The sequence below is a fragment of the Mesocricetus auratus genome, unplaced genomic scaffold (genome assembly GCF_017639785.1).
Source record: "Mesocricetus auratus isolate SY011 unplaced genomic scaffold, BCM_Maur_2.0 Super-Scaffold_100008, whole genome shotgun sequence".
Classification (NCBI taxonomy): domain Eukaryota; kingdom Metazoa; phylum Chordata; class Mammalia; order Rodentia; family Cricetidae; genus Mesocricetus; species Mesocricetus auratus.
In genome coordinates this window covers 41,737,770-41,749,004 of record NW_024429192.1, presented here as the reverse complement: position 1 = coordinate 41,749,004, position 11,235 = coordinate 41,737,770, and positions in this window count along the sequence as shown.

Below are 11,235 nucleotides of genomic sequence, written 5' to 3'. Positions count from 1 at the left end.
CTCAGCAGGTAAACATACTTGCCAACATGCTTAATAATCCAATTTTGATCCCTAGGACCCACCTGGTAGAAGGCAAGGACTGACTCCTGGAGTTGTTCTCTGACTTCCACGTGTATGCACTGTGCCAAGCCCGTGTGTAATAAGTAAACAAGTAAGTCAGTAAATCAATGTATTTAAATTAATTGAAAGAGCTTTTCTCTCCTCTCAAGCTCTTTGAACATGCCCATAGTTTGCATTGCCTGTGTACCCATGTCACAATATTCTAATATTTCCAGATAGATAACATTCTTTGGATTGCGTTTCTCTAACTTTTTAAAACAGAGTTGGTAGGTGTGTTTGTGTGAAGATGCATACGTATGTGTACCTGAAACAAGGGATTTCAAATCTGACTTCAAGGTGCTTCTGGGAGGAGAGAAAGGAAACTCAGTGAGGACTATCTCCCAGGACTGGAAATGAATAAATTGAATTTCAAGGTGTAAACAATCAATATTCCACAATCAATGGTGCACATTTAATCATTCCTCATTTTGTTTTCCCTTATAAAATACTTATTTAATCCCTCCCAGATGTTGTCATACATAATTAACTGAATTGAAGGTATTTATGCTAACAATTGCAACAAGATTCTGTGGCTGGAGGGCACTGTGGGTAATCAGAATTTTTATAGAATGATACCAGAAAAGCTTTCATTTCTGTTGACATGAGGCTGACATAATGTATGCCTTCAAGTTGTCATTATTTGCGAATTAATAAGATAGTTTATAAGCTTCTTACCCATTTTAGTCAAGATGTAATTCTTTATTCAACTAATGAGGGATTGTTAACACATAAGTAACATTCCAAGAGTGTGCCTTGCCCATTCTAGTAATGCAAATACTTATCCAATTGGTGATAAAATCAAGATCTAAATTCAAAGCACTTCTGTGTCCTTCCTCAATGGAAGGTATAACATGAAGTAAATTAAGACCCAATATAATTTATCGGATTTTTAAAAGCTTTATGCACTTTTCCTAAAAAATACCCTGAAGCATTAACAATAAAATTAGCTTAAGCATCAGCATCTACTTATTGCAATAATGATCTACTCAAATGGAAATCAGGAGTGTTCATATCAAGCAATATGCTCAGCTATTCTTGGAACATTGAAGGGTGCATTAAAGATATATAGTTATATTAATTAGGAAGAGAGACAATTTTTCTAATGCCCCTCCCCTTTTAAAAAGAACATCTTCTGCAATTCGCTCTGTAAAGCAGCCAGCAGCTAATGTGTGTCAGGGGTGGTATAGAATTTGTAACTCTGCTTGGAATATGAATGTCCTTGCTTCTTGTCTGCCCCTGCCATGGCCTTCCACCCTGAGTCTCTGCAGAAGGTGTCACTATAGGACTACCACCTCACACACATGCCAAAGTAAAATGTAACTCCTACTTCAAGGAGAATAAAAGTTTATTCGTGAGTCAGATTTGAAAGGCACTAAATAGTGTATTTAGTTGCACCAAATAGTGTATTTCAATGTGGAAACTAGTTCATGAAGTATTTCTAGGTACATAACAAGAGAATGTCATGAGGTATATTTCAAATACATTGACAGGAATATCTGGGAGACTGGTTACAGCCAAGTGGGGATATCTCTGCTATGAGTTTCAGATACCATTCATTGACAGTATTGGTTTTCAGTTGTTAGAAGTTTGTACCTGCTATATTAATACAGTCCAAAAAGTTTTAACTGGTAGGTTAAACAAAGAAATGGGCAACAAATGATTACTGAAGGAGCCAAAGCCAGCCTAAGGGAATTTTTGCTTTGAAATGCAGTATTTGAGTGCTCCACAACTAAGCAGTAATTAGACAATCTCTAGAAATGATCATATAAGTGGTTTCATTTTTTAAAATAAATGTAGTTCATGCATACACCAGCAATCCTCCACTGAATAGCCATGTGTTTTCATGCAGCTCCTGTACATGACTGTTCCCAGTGAGATATGCACATTTGTTGTTCCACGCACTGGGACTTCTTAGTGGGTCCTGTTTCCTTTATTTAGAAAAAAAAGTATAAGAAAAATATAAGAAACTTATATTTGGGAACAAAAGTTTTGAAAGTTTGTGTATCTGCTTTTATTTCTTGCACAGGGATTTCTTTTGTGCTAATGGAGTGAAAATGTGAACTTGACAGTTAAAGACAATTAAATATCTCCTGGCTAAAATAGCCTCTCAGATAAATATTCAATCTGCCCAAAGCTCACCTTTCTTGTGTAGGCTGGTGTTTTTCTTACAAATAGTTCTGCAGTCCTGCATTACGCCACCCGCTATCCTTCCCAGGATGGTGGCAGGAGAACACTAATGAATTGTCCCCTTGATGGGTGGGAATTAGAAACTGGAAACTGGAGGATGCCCGAGTCCCTTGACTCCCCTGGGCTAGTGTGTGCATCTTTTCCTCTGGGCTGAGCCCTCTGCTTGACTGCTTGTATGACTTTCTCATTTTGTAAGCACAGGCAGCCCAGCTCTGAGCCTCCGGGCTACTCCTGGGATTTCTTCTTTCTTCATCTCTGTTGTGTTCATGATGCAAGTGTCAGAGGTTTGCTGTTACCCATTTAACCCCAGTGAAGCAGTCAGCTCTCAGGCTGCCATCCCAGGTACTCACTGTGGGTCAGGCACTTAGTGATTACTTGCTTGGCACATAGGTCATGGGAACATAGGATACTATCTCAGGGCCACCTGCCGTTTTATTCCATCATAATCACCTCAAGTTTCAAGGTTAATTTGTTCCAGCTTTTCTGAGCTCCAACTAGCACCATTTATTCTTAACTAACATGGGGTGTCTATTGCCCCTCTTGACTCTGATCCATAGCACTTTGTTTCCTTTTCTTTACCCGGCTGTTTTCTTCTTATTTCTCACTGCAAGGAAGTAGCCACACACACAGGGGAAATGTCAGGGAAGGCAAGACGTAGATGATCAATTCTTTGTAATCCTAAATCAAATCCAAGTCTTAGTCCTAGATCTCCAGGATGTTTGAGTGACATGACATCAGATCAAAGAACTGGGGTTCATTTTGGATCCCCAGAGAGCAGGAAAAGCAGATTGGTCACAAGATCCTAGTCAATAACTTCACGGTACCTACAACAAGATGTGTAGTTGTCATCTAAAACTGCTCACCTCTTCAGCTGAGAACTGGAAACTAGCTCAAAACTCTTGTTGCCTTCTTATGATTAACCATTTGTTGTGAAGGTGGAAACGGAACAGTCTAGGGTGGCACATTATTATCACCCAAAGTCTCTAGGTAGACTTGGATTGATTCTTGGTATTGTACATTGTATGGATCTGGGCAAATGTCTAATGTCATGTGTCTATCATAGCATCACGTTGAGTATTTTCACTGCCTAAAGTATCTTTGTGGCCCCAAACCAACTCCTGGCAACCAGTAGTATTTTTATGTTGTTATCTTAGATTTAGATGTCAGGTAATTGGGGTCAGATGACACATAACCCTCACTTATTAGCTTCTTTCTGTTAATAATTGAGATGTTTGGTGTTAATTGTCAACTTGTGAGAATCTAGACTCACCTGGGAGACATGGCTCTTACCATTCCTGTGTGGGATTATCTTAATAAAATGGATTGAGGTGGGAATACCCTCCCTTACCACAATGGTATTATTCCATGGCCTAGGCTTCCAGCCTGTATAAAATGGAGAAAACCAGGTAAGCATCAAAATGCATACATGCACTGCTGTATGTTCCTGGGATCTCTGCTATGAATGTGTGATTCTGTAAGAAATGTGCAAATTGTGTTCCACTTGGCAGTCCCCCTGAACAATCTTGCTACCCATGTGCTTACTAACACAATTATTCCTTGTTCTGGATTTTGAGAAATCTAGTGTATCTGTGTTGGAATATCTTTTGTTTCAGTTTGTGTTTTCCTCATGATATTGAAGTAGATGTTTTGTTTTTGTTTTTATGCTTATCTGCTATCTGTTATCTTCTTTAGTGGATACAATGCTTAGGCCTTTAGTCCAGTTTTTTTCTTACTGGGCAATTTGCTTTTTTAATGTTTACTCTTAAGTCTGTATTTTTGGATAATATTGGTTTATTGTAAATGTCTTGAGTAAAGATCATCTCTCTGTGATATGTCTTCCTATTTTCTCATTCTCTTGATATTTTATTTTTCATAGCAGAATATTTTAATTACAATGAAATATAATTTATTAGTAACAACTTTCATGAATGCTAGCTATGGCTTTGCACTTAAAGCCATTGCCATTCCCAAGACCATCTAGGCTTTCTCCTGTTATATTCCATGGAATTTTTGCATTTTAGATCTAGATCTGTGATACTTTTGGAGATAATTTCTATGCAAGTCATAGATTTGTGTCTACAGTCACTATTTGACATACAAACATTCATTGTTCCAGCACCATTTGCTAAAAAGATTGTCTTATTTCTCTGTCAAAAGATGAGTCAACTGTACATGTGTGGGTCTAGTCCCTTTCTTTGTATTTCCTTGCATTGATCTAGTTGCCCCCACCCTTTTTTGAGACAGGCTTTCTTTTTGTAATAGCTCTGGCTGTCCTGGAACTCACTCTGTAGACCAGGCTGGCGTCAAACTCACAGAGATCTGCCTGCCTCAACCTCCTGAGTGCTGGGATTGAAGGCATATACCATCATCACATGGCTTATTTGACTATTTTTAAATCAACACCACAGCAGTTTTTTGACTGTAGATTAACAGTAAAACCTTAAGTATCATCTTTTCTACTTTGTTTTTTTCCCTAAATATTGTTTACTCTTCTGGTTCTTTTGTTTCTCTGTTTCAACTGTGGAATCAGTTTGCTGATATAAAAAATAGCTTGATGGAATTTTACTTGAACTTGCTTTGAATCTGCAGGCAGCTTGGAGAAAATGAGAACCTTGATAATGAGCCCTTTTATCCATGCAGATTAAATGTTTTTCCATTTATTTAGTTCTCTGTTTCTTTGCCTCTGTCTCTCCTTTTCTTTCTGTGTATATATGTGCTTTGAAGACCAAAGGTGACATCAGGTGTATTCTTCAATCATTATTTTATTTGTGTCAGTCACTGAACTGGGAGTTGTTGATTTGATTGGTTTCAGGGATTCTTCTGATAGAAGGCATTGAACTTAGGTTCTTATGTTTGTGTGGCAAGTACTTAACTACATAAGTCATCTTCCTGGCCCTGGACCTAGTTAGTTATTAAAATAATTATTCATATATTTATATTTTTCTCATACAGATCTTGTACACTTTTGATTTACTCCTTAGAATTTCATTTTTGGAGATATTTATGTAATTGCTGTTGTGCATTTAGGTTCGATTATATTCGTTCAGTACAAACATATAGGATGTAACTGAGTAGGCTACATTGACCTTGTATCTTGAAAACTTACTCTGCTTTTAACTCTTAGGTGTTTTTCTGATGTATGCTGGTTTCTACATAGACAGTCATGTCTTGTGAAAACAGGATAATTTTGTTTCTTTTTTCCCCTCTCTTTCCTTTGTTGTCCTTACTGTGTTGTTGGAACTTCTAAGACATTGAAAAGTACTGAGGTGAAGATAGGCACCCTTGCTTTCTACCTGGTCTTGGTGGGAAAGTCGTAGGGTGAGCTTTCTTGGCCCAGCTAGGTCCCACAGCCACCTCAATCCCAAATAAACACATGGATGCTATATTAATTATGAAACTGTTGGCCGTTGGCTATGGTTTCTTATTGGCTAGCTCTGACTTAACTATTAACCCATTTGTATCAATCTAAGTATTTCCACGTGGTCTAATCTTACTGGAGAAAGGGTCGGACCTGTTACTCCTCTTGTGTCCTACATGGTGTCTGCAGAGAAGAGAGAGAGCGGTTTCTTGTTTTTCCCTGCTTATATTCTGATTCTGCCCAGCTATGTCACTTCCTGCTTGGCCAACTAGCCAATCAGTGTTTTATTCATTAACTGATAAGAAAAACATACACAGAAGAACTTCCTCCATCAGAAAGTTTTGACTTTTACATCATAAGGAATGCTGTTAGCTGTGTTTTGAGAATACTCTTTATGTAGAAGAGGAGAGTCTCCTCTGTTGATAGCTTAGTGAATGAATTGGTTCTAAATGAGTATAGACTCTGCCCAATGTTGCTCTGCATGTAGTGCTAAGATAATGTGATTTTCCTTCTTTTGGTCTACCTTACTTGATTTTCAAATCTTTAGACATCCTTGCCTACATGGAATAGGTCCCTGTGATTCAATTTTTACTAATGTTTTCATGCAGCAATACTTTTTGTATTCTTGATTCAAGTTTATCATCTTATGATATATTGAGAATATATATGATATATTGACAAATCCTAATGTGGGTCAATCTCTGAAGTACAAATAGGATAGGAAACAACATTAGGGCTTGAATTCATGTCCATCCTACTTCTAGATCTCCTGTTTTTATATAAGTAGAGAATCTGTAGCATTTTAGGGCAGGTATATTTCTGACTACTGTTTCTATCATCTTCACCAATCTTTCTCATTGCCTAGATACACACAGACGAAACAGGACCCTCCTGAAATAAGAGCTGAATACTGACTTCTACATAGTGGCTCCGTTTACGACAGAATGATCACCATCCACATCAGGCTTGAGAATCCCTTCTTCACTTTGTTCTGAGTCAGTGACTTTTATTTACCACTCAAGACCAAAATTTTCTTTTTTCCCTTCTGCTGGTCAGTCTGACTGTCTTCTAAGGCCACCCCATACTGAAGAGCACGTTCTCTTTGTGTTATTCAACTAAGGGGATGGCAAGACAAGGAGATAGTGGGAGGGTCTGGCGGCAGGGCTTAAAAGGTAGAGGCCCAAGCAGGAAACATTGCTTAAGAAACCAAATCAGTGGATGTTGTACACCTCACCTTCAGTTCTGCCTCTACATTGGAAGAAGTCAAACTCTTTCATTTTCATGTGAGATTAATTAAGCTTTTAACTCAGGAAGAAGAACAAAGGAAGAGGCCGGACCTAAAGAATATGAGATGAGTAACTGCGGATGTGAAAAGAACAATAAAGGTATGAATGGGAAGAGACATCTGTTCCTTCTCCCTGGCCTCATGTCCTGTCAGTGTGCCCCCTACACTCCTTCCCCTACAGGCACAAGTGCTGCCCCCACAACCCTTCGCTTATAGACATACCAAGAGGCTGCTGCTGGGAGACACCATTTCGACCAGAGCTGTCTCTTTAGCATCTCCTCACTTATTTTCCTTGGTTTGGGAACAAAGGAGTAGATCTTCCTGGAACAGTAGCCTGTGTCATAAGACGCCTCTCCAACCATTTGGCCTATTTTCTATTTTTTTCCTTGTGGCATCTAATTGCTTCTGCTGTGCTAGATATTTTATGAATGAGCATTGATTAGTATCTCTTTCTGTGACTGAGATGGGGATTCAAAGAGGAAATCATTTTGTTCCCGTGTCTCACACTGTATCCCAGTGTCTGTAACAGGTACAGTGCTCAATAGTTAATTTTTTTTCTGAATGAATGACTGCATGAAAACGACTTAGCTAAGAGGTAGAGAAGGTAGGGCATGAGTGTCATCCCTGCTTTAAATTCTTTGTTCTAAAGAATCGTAAGGAATTATGATAAAAATGAATACAGTATTCTGGGATAAAGAAAATATACTTTCAGTGTATTTTGTTTATATCAAATACAGCATCTATAACTTGCTGCAGCATAAAGGGATTGCTGCATGTGCTAAAATAAATGAGACGCTGTGACTTTGGGGTTTTGTGAAGGTGGGAAGCAGTGTCACCACAGTGGTGTTCCTCTCTTCCTGTGGCTAACTGGAACCTCTCTATGAGATTATCCAAGTAAATCTTTCTATTTCAGGTTTATTCCAGTAAGGTGCAGTTTCAGGCAGAGATTTCTCGTTTGGTGAATAATGAACTCAATAAAAGATTAGCAGAGATGCCTAAACTAACCAGTCAGCTGAAAGAGTACATGGACGGATTCGGGTAAAGGTAAAAGTTTTTCTTTTGGTGCCTGTTTCCAAATAACTAGAAACACTTAAAATTATTTTACTTTTATAATATTGCCATGAGAAAAATAGAATCGACTGCACATACATCTTCTTCCTTTTGTTTTTCATGCAGAGGATAGAGCCCAGAACCTCCTGCAAGCTGAGTGTATGCTGCACCACTAAGCTAGCCACCAGCCCTGCATTCTTGAACTGTACACAATTTTAATGAGGCTGTATGTGTGCAAGGGGCAAGGAAAAAGCTGTGAATTCTGCAAGCCTGTCATGTAGATTTTGATAGAATGTTTGAATATTTATATGATGTGAAATTTTAAAATGAGATGACTTGAGAGCAGTGCATTGAAAATGTATCCAATTGCAAATCCCATTTCACATTCATGTCCCTCGTGATATCGTGCTGGGCCTCCCAACCTCTTGGGGGCTTTCTCCCTTTAGAATGGAGGTATTCCTTGCACTCCTCTAAAAAATTGCTGACTTTGTATTCTGATGACAAGACACCCTACTTGTCATGCAAGATTGTGATTTTAAAATGTAAGCCGAACTTAAGACAGACCTGGGACAATTTTAAAATAAATGCCAGTTTAGTAAGAAGATGAAATGGGATTTAAAGTCTGCTAACATGTTAAGGCAGACAAAATATTTACTTGGATAAAATATATTTTAATGTCAATCAAGGTATATTTTTCAGTGTTAAGAAATGACAACCCTCTGCCATCAGAGGACTCAGGAGAAGGAGCATTAAAAGGAATACCTAGATAACATGGGCAAATAAAAGAGACAAAGTATAAACAATGCCAAATCCTTAATTCTCATACTTAGGGCTAGTGTTAAGAGTGGATTTACATTATAATTTTGTGGCAAAATCAGAAGATAAACATATACAGAGACACAAGGGTCTTTCCTTCCAGTAACCACAGCTATGGCTAAAATTACTGTGCTGAAGTTGAAGCTATTAGAAAGAGCCTTGCTCATTGCTTTTATATTGACTGGTATCATGGCTACTAAGATTGTCCCAGTACATAACATTTAGTGTTATTAAATGATATTAATGGAGAAGAAATAATTGATTTGGATTATTTAGTCAGTCTCCAATACTGATTTTTTTTGCATATTGTCTCAGAATCTTTTGCTTATTTTTGCTGCATCCATGTTTACCATTATATCTGTCTCATGAGAATCATCTCCTTCAGGGATAATGCTCAGAAATAGGTTATGTTGGAAATGTTCTCCCAAGTGAGACTTGCAACACGGTGGTTCTGGAGCTCATATGTTTAATGGATGCACTGACGTAATGAGATGCTGCTTGAGCCTCATTGAGAGCTCACCCATTCAGCTCCAGTCCTCAGAGATAACAACCATGCTGTTATCCCAAAGCGCACAGCACTGCTGTGGAGCCAAAGACATCACTCATTTGTGGATGACCGTGAAATGAAGTGGAATCAGCTTCCAGTGAACGTCAGGTATAAGCCAGGGCTACAGATGATATTTGCAGAAAACAGTGTCCATAAAACTGTCAGAAAAATAAAATTTCCATTGGTTAAAAACAGAGAAAAACCTTTAGAAAAATCTTTCTGGGCAAGCCGAACATATCTGACTTATGTGCTTGTCATTTTCAAGGCCATGTTTCTTTCTTTTTCTTTTTCCATTTCATTTCTTTCACTTCTTTACTTACGTCTTTTTCCTCAAGTCCGTGAGCAGCAGCACAATGTTTGGACAAAGCAGTCTCGCACAAGCCTTTGCTCTTTCAGGGGCTGCCAGGGAAGGACAGTGTAGGCACTGGAATGCATCCCCTTCTTTTCTTGCCTATCTAAATATTTATGCAGGTCTCTCTCCAGCTGCCAGGTGCCTGTGCTGGATGTTGGCTACTACCAAGGACAATACCAGGGTTCCACACTTCTTTCTGCAGGCCAGCCTTTTACAGGACAGGGGCTTTGGAAATAACTACTGACAATTGCTACTGCAGTTATACAGGAGGACAGAGATCCTTAGACAATTATCCTTCCATGGCAGTTTTATTACAATTCCATTAAAGTGTGATTTATGCTCTCACGTATCTGAGACATGGTCCTGAGTCATTCATCCTTCAAGGAAGATATTCTAAACCACCCCTACCTTTCTTTTCAGTTGTAATGGACAAAAACTAAGGCTCTGTCAAAACACTGTATGTATTTTGTAGCATTATAGTGTCTACTGTATTGCCTCCTTAAAGAAAGTGAATTGTTACATAAGATTACCTTTATTTTATTACTGCAGCCATTATCCCATATATATTTTAAGGACTCGACTCTAGCATATTTGTGGATTTTGAAGTACTTTAGAAGAGAAGTTATATTTTTGAAGTTATGTCTGCTTGAGTATATAACATTTAATATCCATGTCCACCACAAATTAAGTGATAATTAGAATAATGAAGATGATTTAGGCTTTGTTTAATTCTAATTTATTGTGACAACCACAACAATGCCAATTTTCCATCTGAAAACTGCTACCTTCATAGATAATTTCATACTGTCTCAGAATTGCCCCTTTGCCTCTGGTTAGCACCTGGGTGTGTATGCAGTGACTACCAGGTACGGATTTCTTTAGACAGGACAGAAAATGGGGATGTGCCTAGAAAGGATTTTCCAGAGTGCTCAGTTTCTTCCAGGGCTTCTGTCTTCAGGAGACCAGGGCTCTCAAGGTTGTGTGAATGAGTGACATCCAGGTGACTGATTTCCACCTATATACTTTTGCATATTAGTGGATGATAGTTCCAGCCTTTCGTTAAAACTCCGTGTGTGACTTTTCCAGCTCACACATGAGGAGTTGTCAGAGTCTTACATGTCAGGCTTTGTGGGGAAAACTGTTCTCTTTACACACAGCTTGGTTCCTAAGTCCGTATATTAGGATTGGTGGACGGTGAGAGAATGAGGGCCCCTGTAACATCTGGCTTGTCATGTGCATTCTGAGTTCAGTCCCCTCATTGTTGGATCTTCAGAAGTCTTCTGCAGTCATGTCTCCCGAGATGTCCCTATGTGGCAAAGGCAGAAACCTTGGAGATAATTTTCCTCCTTTGACCCACTATTCAAACCTTTTTGATTCCAATGGGTTCTTATTGATTCCCTGCCAGGCTCCCTTGGTTCATGAAGGCGCAAGAGCCTTTGTTTGAGATGACCTGAGCTCACTCTCACTGCCCTTACTTAGAAATGAACCACTGGCGAAGTGAATTATGAGAGAGTCAACACTTTCACCAGCTTGACTTCACA